General features: G+C 40.5%; 1 non-coding gene across 1 annotated transcript; it reads right to left on the reverse strand.

Moving 5' to 3' along the window:
• Positions 1–702: 702 nt before the first annotated feature.
• LOC122150269 lies at positions 703–804 on the reverse strand. The gene has a single exon (XR_006163572.1). It is a non-coding gene; the product is annotated as a U6 spliceosomal RNA (small nuclear RNA).
• Between the last annotated feature and the right edge of the window lie 9,999 nt (positions 805–10,803).

The raw sequence follows: 10,803 nt of genomic DNA on the forward strand, positions 1-10,803 counted from the left end.
CTTTATTTAGATCTTCATTAATTTGTTTTAACAATTTTTTGTAGTCTTCAGTTTATAAGTCTTGTACTGCTTTTGTTAAATTTATTCCTAAGTACTTCATTATTTTTAAAGTTATTGTAAATGGATGTTTTCTTAATCTCATTTTTGGATTGTTCATTGCTAGTGTATAGAATCAGAAGGAAGGTTGGGGAATCTATTTCCCTAGTGATACTGTCTCAAAAACCCAAGGAGGGGTTGCTATGAGTCAAATCCGACTCCACGGCAGTGAGCTTGGTTTTGGTTTTGGTTTAGTGTATAAAAATATAATTGATTTATATATATTGATCTTGTATTCTGCAACCTTGCTGAACTCTTTTATTAGTTCTAATAGTTTGTTTAGTGAATTCCTTTACAGTCTGTATGTCTTTTATTTATTTTTCATACCTAATTCCCTTGGCTAGAAACTCCTTTATAATAATGAATGGAAGTGGTAAGAACAACCGTCCTTGTTTATTGCTGATATTAAGAGGAACTCATTCAATGTTTCACCATTAAGTATAATGTTAACTGTGGGTTTTTCATTAATATTTTTCATCAGGATGAGGAAGTTCCCCTTCTATTCCTAGTTTGCTTTGTATTTTTATGATGAAAGTGTGTTGAAGGCCAAATGCATTTTCTGTGTCTTTTGAGATGATCATGTGATATTTGTCCTTTATGCTACTAAGAAAACCAAAATATTTCATAAATTTGCTTGTCATCTTTCCCATGGGCTATGCTAATCTTTTCTATATCATTCCAAGTTTAGTACATGTGCTCCTGAAGCAAGCATTTTCTTTCTTAATGTGTGGATGGCAAAACACTCATATGAAATGGGCAGATCACAGGTATTTTTCGTCTTTATTTAAGTTGGGGAAAATGGCCCATCATAATTAAATGACTGGATCAAAGTCAAGCTATCAAGGCAGGGAGCTGGATTATAAATCATAATTGTTCTCCAAGCCTGTGTCCTTCAAAACAAGTACAAGACAATCCCATGGATATAATCACTCCTAAACTATGAATTTTGTGTTTGAGGAAGGAAGAAGGTCTAGCAGGACTTTGGGGTTTCTGAAAAGGCTAGAATCACTGTTCTTTGTAAAGTAAAGCTCAGAATTGACTTGTTTTTTCCTCTATACTATGCCAATAGAAAAAGGAGCTATAGAGGCTATAGTGGTTAAGGCATTTGGCAGCTAACCAAAAGGTTGGTTGTTCAAATCCACCAGCCTTTCTGCAGAAGAAAGGTGATGCAGTCTGCTTCCATAAAGACATACAGCCATAGAAACCCAATGGGGGTTGCTATGAGTTGGAATCAACTTAATGGCAGTGAGTGGCAGTAAGATGCCAATAGTGTACCTATACCTCTACTGGTAAAATTGCTCACCCCTTTTATTATTCCAATGATCCCTGGAGGTTAAAGAATTTGGCTATAAACCAAAAAGTGGGCCATTGGAACCCAGCAGCTGTTCTGTGGGAGAAAAATGTGGCAGTCTGCTTCTGTTAAAATTTACAGCCTTGGAAACCCTGTCCTATAGGGTCACTTTGAGTAGTCACTATGAGTGGGCTTTTATTATTATTATTATTATTGTTCTCTGTGCTTTTATCTTTCTAGCCCTTCATCTCATGACCAGTGGAAAGAAGAGATTTTGGTATGACTAAGGCAGTTCAAAACCACCAGTCACTCCTTAGAAGGAAGATTGGGCAATCTACTTCCATAGAGATACCACCTCAGAAACACAAGGAGGGGTCACTATGAGTTGAATCAACTCAATGGCAGTGAGTTTTTAGTATACACCATGCCAGAAGTATGAACAAATCCATCTTGGAAGAATTACAGCCAAAGTGCTCCTTAGAAGTGAGAATGGCAAGACTTTGTCTCACTCATTTGGGACATGTTATCAGGAGGAACTAGTTCCCAGAGAAGGACATCATGCTTGGTAAAGTAGAGGGTAAATGAAAAAGAGGAAGACTCTTAACAAGATGGATTAACACAGTGGCTACAACAAAGGGCTCAAATTTAGCAATGATTGTGAGGATTGTGCCGGACAGAACAGCATTTCAGTCTGTTGCACCTGAGGTCACTATGAGTCAGAACAGACTCAGTGGCACCTAACAACAGCAGTAGACATCATAGCATATAAATAGTTAGGAGCTTAACTATATATAGTCTTTTAAAGATAGAGAAATAGATAGATAGATACACATCTCTGTATTTCATATGAGAGGCATGGGTTGGAAATGCAAATTTGGGAGTTAGCAGTTTAAAGATGGCAAATCGAAATAACTAATCAACTAATATATATATATATGTTGTTATTGTTGTTATGTGCTGTCGAGTAGTTGTTATGCACTGTCATAGCGACCCCTCCTTGGGTTTCTGAGGCAGTATCACTACAGAAGTTGATTGCCCCATCTTCCTTCCGAGGAGGGGCTGATGGGTTTGAACCGTCAGCCTTCTGGTTAGCAGTCAAGTGCCTTAGGCACTATGCTACCAGAGCTTATATATGTATGTATATATATAATTGAAATATAATTTATGTATAGTGAAATACACAAAACTAAAGTGACATGAGTCAATACTTTTTTTTTTGCAGTGTTCCCTTCCCTCCCCTCCCACCCCTGGTAACTAACAAAGAAAGTTTCCTTCCATATATAAACCTTTCCTTGACTTTTTACAATAATGAACTAATACAATATTTGTCCTTCTGTGATTGACTTATTTCACTCAGCACAATGTCCTCCAAGTTCATCCATGTTATGCAGTATTTTGCAGATTCTACACTCCTCAGAAGGAAGATGGAGCAATCTACTTCCATAGTGATACTGCCTCAGAAACCCAAGGAGGGTTCACTATGAGTCGGGTCTGACTCAACGGCACATAACAACAACAACATTATTCTTTAGTTGCATAGTATTCCATTGTGTGTATATACCATAGTTTGGTTTACTATTCTTCTGTTGATGGGGATATAGGTTGTTTCCATATTTTTGCTATTGTAAATAGTGCTGCGATGAACATGGGTGTACATATATCTGTTCTTGCAGTAGCTTAACTATAGTCTTGATCAGTTATTTGGATTTGACATCTTTAAACTGCTAACTCCCAAATTTGCATTTCCAACACATGCCTCTCATGTAAAATACAGAGATGTGTATCTGAATGCCTCCTTGGTGAAAGAAATGCATGCACACAGGCATGTATTGGCACCTCCACTTACATATCTTACTGCCATCAAAAAAGTTCACTGCCATTGGGTTGATTCTGACTCAGAGCAACCACCTTTCAGTTTCCAAAACTATAAATCTTTACAATATGAAGACAATTAAAACAAGTCCACAAGAGCCAAAATATGGCCTTGAATATATCCCTCCTGAATTTAGACATCATCTAAAGAATAGATTTGATGCATTGAACACCAATGACTGAAAACCAGAAAAATTGGTGGATGACATCAAAAACATCATTCATGCAGAAAGCAAAAGGTCATTAAAAAGACAGGAAGGAAGAAAAGACCAAAATGAATGTCAGAAGAGACTGTGAAACTTGCCCTTAAACGAAGAGTAGCTAAAGCAGATGGAAGAAATGAACAGATAAAAGAGCTAAATAGAAGATTTCAAAGAGCAGCTCAAGAAGACAGTCAATTATTATCATGAAATGTGCAAAGACACGGAGTTGGAAAGCCAAAAGGGAAGAACACACTCAACATTTCTCAAGCTGAAAGAACTGAAGAGGAAATTTAAGCCTCGAGTTGCAATATTAAAAGATTCTATGGGCAATATATTGAATGATACAGGAAACATCAAAAAAAAAAAAGATGGAAAGGATACACAGAGTCACTGCACCAAAAAGAATTTTTCAATGTTCATCCATTTCAGGAAGTGGCATATGATCGAGAACCAGTGGTACTGAAGGAAGAAGCCAAAGCTGTACTGAGGGAAGTGGTGAAAACAAGGCTCCAGGAATTGATGGGATACCCACTGAGATGTTTCAACAAATGGATACTGCACTGGAGGCACTCACTAGGCTATGCCAAGAGATTTGGAAGACTGCTACCTGGCCAACTGACTGGAAGAGATTCATATTTGTACCCATTCCAAACAAAGGTGATCCCACAGAATGTGGAAATTATCGAACAATATCATTAATATCCCATGCAAGTAAAATCTTACTGAAGATAATTCAAAAATGGTTGCAGCAGTATATTGACAAAGAACTTCCAGAGGGGCAGCCTGGATTCAGAAGAGGACATAGAGTGAGGGATATCATTGCTGATGTCAGAGGGATCTTGGCTCAAAGTAAAGAATACCAGAAAGATGTTTACTTGTGTTTTTTTGACTATGCAAAAGCATTTGATTGTGTGGATCATAACAAATTGTGGATAACATTGAGAAGAATGGGAATTCCAGAACACTTAATCATACTCATGAGGAACCTGTACATAGACCAGGAGGCTGTCATTCAAACAGAAAAAGGGGACACTGCATGGTTTAAAATCAAGAAGGGAATGCATCAGGGTTATATCCTTTCACTATACTTGTTCAATCTGTATGCTGAGCTAATAATCTGAGAAGCTGGACTATATGAAGAAAAACATGGCATCAGGATTGGAGGAAGAATCATTAACAACCTGTGATACCCTGACAACACAACTTTGCTTGCTGAAAGTGAGGATGACTTGAAGTACTTACTGATGAAGATTGAAAAATATAGTCTGCAGTATGGATTACATCTCAATATAAAGAAAACAAAAATCCTCACAACTGGACCTATAAGCAGCTTTATGATAAATGGAGAAAAGATTGAAATTGTCAAAGACTTCACATTGCTTGGTTCTACAATTGACGCCAATGGAAGCAGTCAGGACATCAGACGATGTATAGCACTGGGCAAATTGGCTGCAAAGGATCTCTTTCAGGTGCCGAAGAGCAAAGATGTCTCCTTGAGGACTAAGGTGCACCTGACACAAACCATGGTATTTTCAATCACCTCATATGCATGTGAGAGCTGGACAATGAATAAGGAAGACTGAAGAAGAGTTGATGCATTTGAGCTGTGGTGTTGGTGAGGAATGCTGAAAGTACTGTGGACTGCTAGAAGAACTAACAGGTCTCTCCTAAAGGAAGTGCAGCCAGAATGCTCCCTGGAGGCAAGAATGGCTCACATACTTTGGTCATGTTGTCAGAAGGAACCATTCCCTGGAAAAGGATGCCATGCTTGGTAAGGTGGAGGGTCGATGAAAGAGGGGAAGGCCCTCAACGAGCTGGATTGACACGGTGGCAGCGGCAGTGGGCTCAATTGTAGTAGGAATTGTGGAGCTGGTTCAGGACCGGGTGGTGTTTTGTTCTGCTGTGCATAGGGTTGCTATGAGTCGGAGATGACTCAGTGGTGCATAACAACAGCAACAACATGTGGATAACAATCAAATCATAAATCAAATCCTTACTTTTTGACTTTTCTTTTCACTTCTGATACTAGCTGCCTATGAAGCAGTTCATCGTTTGACCCTAAACACCAATAGCTAGATCAGAACTCACAAGTTAAAGGACATAGTCCTTTAGACTGCCAAGTAGGCCCATGATTTCAGATGCCAGCTACAAATTTGGGTGTTTTCATGACACTCATACTTCTGATCTGCTGTCTACAAGTTTGTTTTTTTCCTACAACCCTGCAGGATGCTGCAAGCTTGAGGGCCTCTAGAAGCTCCTCTCACTTCTGACCTGTTTGTTACAAATCCAAGGGTTCCTTCTACCCCCTCAACATACCAACTTCAAGCTCAGGAGTTCCTAAGTCCCCTCACTTTTGCCCTGCTCTCTCCCACTGCTCCCTTGGGTTTGATAATTTGCTAGAACTCACAAAAAGTACTGTACTTATGATTACAGTTTTACTGTAGGAAAAGGGATACAAATGAAAAGATGCATAGGGCAAGTTCTAGGAAGGTTCCCAATGTAAAATTTCCATATTCCAAGGAAGGAGTATACTACCTTTCTAACCCAAGCCTAACCCAAGCCATATTATTCTCAATTCCTTCATATGCATGTGAAAGCTAGACAATGAATAAGGAAGACTGAAGAAGAGTTGATGCTTTTGAGTCATGGTTGTTCAAGGAATACTGAAAGTACCATGGACTGCCAAAAGAACAAACAAATCTGTCATGGAAGAAGGACAACTAGAATGCTCCTTGGAAGCAAGAATGGCCAGATTCAGCTCACCTACTTTGGTCCTGTTATCAGAAAGAACCATTCCCTTAGTAAAGTGGAGGGTCATAGAAAAAGGGGAAGGCCCTCAGTGAGATGGATTGACACAGTGGCTGCAACAATGGGCTCAATTACAGCAAGGATTGTGAGGATGGTGCACAACTGGGCAACGTATCATTCTGTTGCACATATGGTTGCTATGAGTCAGAGATGACTCGACGGCACCTAACAACGACAACAACTGTCCTATATGCATGTATGTCTTTCACCAAGCAGGAAGCCCACGGAGCTTTAGTGTCCAGAGTCTCATTATGTAATGCAGTCTCCAGACCCTCTTTCCTGAGGTCAGTCAGTATCACAAGGTGATCATAAGGTGGGTCTTTCTGACCTGGACAGATCCACCCCAGAGTCATTTCATCACCTCACCTAACCTGTTAGGTGTAGTCTGGACTCTTTATCAAAGGCACTTACATTCCATGGTTTTGTTTGTTTGTTTGTTTGTTTGTTTTTTAAAGGTTATCTCTCAGGAACCAAGGACAAATACCAAATTCTTTGGGTAGGGTTAATGTAAACCCCACAGCCCCCTGTCTATTCTCAATACAGCAGCCAAGGTGATCCTGTTAAAAGTGTCAGCTATCACAACCTCTAAAATATTCCCATCTAATTCAGAGTAAAAAGGCAAAGCATTTACAATGGCTCACAGGACCCTACACAATCTGGGACCCCCCACTCCAGCTCATACCTCAACTCCTACTATGTCTACATTCTCTGCTCTAGTAACTTTATTTCCATTTCTAGAATAAATCCTATTTGGTCACAGTATGGAAGATGGGGCAATCTACTTACGTAGTGATACTGCCTTGGAAACCCAAGGAAGGGTTGCTATTGAGTCGGGTCCGACTTGACGGCACATAACAACAACAACACAACAACATATATTTTCAGTATGCTTTTGGATTCTGTTTGCTAAAATTTTATTTAGGATTTTTTTTCATTGATATTTATAAGTAAGATTAGCTTATATTTTTATTTTTTCTTTCAATCTTTAACATGTTACATTAAAAAAAATATTGTGATTTGGGTGAAAGTGTACAGAGAAAATTCACTTTCCATACAGCAGTTCATACACATTTTGTTTCATGACATTGACTGCAATTTCCCCAATGTAGCAGCTCTCTTCCCACTTCCCCCACATAGCTACCTCTTCCTGTGCCCTTCCCTCCCATCCACTCCTGCCCCCCAAGCTGTCTCCCTGGGCATACACTGCCCTTCTATTCTCCCATGATTGATCTCTCCAAGGAGTGCGTCTACCTAATATAAACGTTCAGCTCATATGCCTTTTTTTTATTTGGCTAGGAGGGCAGCTAGGGGCCATAGTCTCAGGGGTTTCACCAGGCTCTATCATACCAGCAAACCTGGTCCCCACCCCTGCCTTTTTTTCCTCCAAATGATTTTGAGTTTTGTTCCACATTGTTCCCCTCTCTATCAAGGATCACCTACATAGATCCCCTTCCAAGTGGATGACAGTGGTAGCCGGGCACCATCTAGTTCTTCTGGTCTCATGCTCATATGCAATGAGGATCACTTGGTATACCAGTCTCTTGCACTAGTTGCTTCCACTTGTCTTTGGTTTTCTTCCTTCTTCTTTGCTCTGGACAAGAAGAGAACCATTGTTGCATCTAGATGGCAACTTGCAAGCTTTTAAGATCCCAGTCACTACTCGCCAAAGTAGGAAGTGGAACAATGTTTTGTATAGTATGTTATGCCAATTGAGCTTGATGTCCCCTGCAACCATGGTCCCAAACCTGCAGGTCCAACTACTTACTCCCTCTGGGTAGCTGGCTGTGACCAAGCAGTGACCACAACCTTGCCCCTTGTCAGCTGTACTATACACCTGGGAATTCTGATCATTCACATAAGCTTATAGGACCATTGTCTGCCAACCCTATATATGATCTTGGATACACTCCCCATTTCATAGACATACCTAATCGTTTAGCCTGTCCACCTATCTATCCATCCATATACCCATGTTTGCCTTCACTGACAACACAGTACTGTATGTGCAAAAGGGTTCATCTTTGTTGTCTGTACCTCCCATGTCCCTCTCTATGTCTTTCTCATCCTCAATGGTGCCATATTGGTCACTCACATTTGGTACATTGCCCTTCTCTTCACCCAAATCAATATTTATCTCTATCTATCTAACAGCGTTCTCTCCCCTCCCCTCCCATCCTTGGTAACCAACAAAGAAAAATTCCTTCTGTAGATAAACCTTTCCTTAACTTTTACAATAACGGACTAATACAATATTTGTCCTTTTGTGACTGACTTATTTCACTCAGCATAATGTCCTCCAAGTTCATCCACGTTATGCGGTGTTTTGCAGATTCTACATTATTCTTTAGCGTTGCATAGTATTCCATTGTGTGTATGTACCATAGTTTGGTTATCCATTCCTTAGTTGATGGACATCATGATTTTGACTTTTGTTCCACATTGTTCTTCCACTCCATCCAGGATCTGCTACATAGGTCCCCCCCACACAAGTGCTTGACAGTGGTAGCCGGGCACCATCTAGTTCTTCTGGTCTCATGCTCATATGCAATGAGGATCACTTGGTATACCAGTCTCTTGCACTAGTTGCTTCCACTTGTCTTTGGTTTTCTTCCTTCTTCTTTGCTCTGGACAAGAAGAGAACCATTGTTGCATCTAGATGGCCACTTGCAAGGTTTTAAGATCCCAGTCTCACCAGAGTAGGATGTGGAACAATGTTATTCTGTAGTATGTTATGCCAATTGAGCTTGATGTCCCCTGCAACCATGGTCCCAAACCTGCAGGTCCAACTACTTACTCCCTCTGGGTAGCTGGCTGTGGCCAAGAAGTCACCACAGCCTTGTCCCTTGTTAGCTCTACTATATACCTGGACATTCTTACAGAACATACAAATACACTTGTAGAAACATTGTCTGCCAACCCTATATATGGTCATAGGCACACTCCCCCCTGCATAGACATACCTGATCAAATCTTTAACATATTTTTATATCAATATTACACTTGCTTATGAAAAGAATTTGAAAGTTTTGCTTCTTTTCTAGATTACTACATGTTTTAAAAGCCATTGGAATAATCTGTTTTATAAGAGTTAGTAGAATTATAAAATTACCCTGTGAAACCATGGAACTGGCATTTATTGGGCTTTTTTTGGGGGTGGTGGTGGTGGTTAGGTATTTGTCAAATTCTGTCTATTTCTTTTATGCAAATTGATCTGTTTGGATATTCGGTCTTTCCTGTGTCACTTTTTGCAATGCAGTGAATTACTTAATCTGGCTCTTCTAGCCATGGTCTTTGTGACTCCCACCAAATGACTGGGTAGGACTATGCAGATGTGAATTCCTTGTGGCCCACCAAGGGGATGAGTGTCAGAAGTGGCCAAAGAGTTAGAGGGTGGTAGCATATCTGACTTCTGCCCCATAGCAAGCAGCCTTGGGCTGTTGATGGTAATTCTGTCTCCCCATCAAGAAATTATATGAGGTCAATGTATAGGGTTGGCAGACAATGGTCCTATAAGTGTATTTGTATGATCTGAATTCCCAGGTATATAGTAGAGCTGACAAGGGACAAGGTTGTAGTCACTTCTTGGTCACAGCCAACTACCCAGAGGGATGGAGTAGTTGAGCCTGTGGGCTTGGGACCATAGTCACAGAGCACATCAAGCTCAATTGGCATAACATACTACACAAAACATTGTTCCACCTCCTACTTTGGTGAGTAGCGACTAGGATCTTAAAAGCCTGCAAGCAGCCATCTAGATGCAACAATGGGTCTTTTCTCTTCCAGCACAAAGAAGAATGAAGAAAACCAAAGATTCATGGAAACAATTAGTCCTAGCAACTGGTACACCATGTGATCCACAGTCTATACAACTACGAGACCAGAAGAACTAGATGGTGCCTGGCTACCAATGTCAACCACTCGGAGGGGGACATATGTAGGAGACCCTGGATAGAGAGGGAGAACAATGTGGAACAAAACTCAAAGGCATTTGAAAAAAAAAAGGGGGACCAGGTTTGCTGGTCTGATAGAGCCTGGTGGAACCATTGAGACTATGGCCCCTAACTGCCCTGCAGGTCTAGAATTGAACCCACACCTGTGGCTTCCAGCCAAGCAAAAGACAGGCATAGGAGTTGAACATTTACCTGAGCTAAATACACTCCGTGGAGAGAACAATCATGGGAGAAAGAAGGGCTGTTTATGGACAGGGAAACAGCTCAGGGGGCAGGAGTGCATGGAGAGATGGACACAGGGAAGAGGTAACTGTCAGAAGGAAGTGGGAGGGGAGCTGTTGCATTGTGATCAGTGTCATGAGACAAAGTGTATGTGAACTGCTGTAAGGAAAATGAATTTTCTCTGGAAATTTTCACCCAAATTATATGAGGTCAGAGGGCGCTGCCCCAATGCCCTCTTTTGTACTTTTGGTAACTTATGGTTTCTAGGAATTTGTACATTTTATATAGGTTTCCAATTTATTTGCATAAATGCAGTGAATTGCTTGATGTGGCCCTTCTAGCCATTGTCCTCCATTCTGTG

The sequence above is a fragment of the Orycteropus afer genome, unplaced genomic scaffold (assembly GCF_000298275.1).
Source record: "Orycteropus afer afer isolate SDZICR_OR568_19922 unplaced genomic scaffold, OryAfe1.0 scaffold00112, whole genome shotgun sequence".
Taxonomy (NCBI): domain Eukaryota; kingdom Metazoa; phylum Chordata; class Mammalia; order Tubulidentata; family Orycteropodidae; genus Orycteropus; species Orycteropus afer.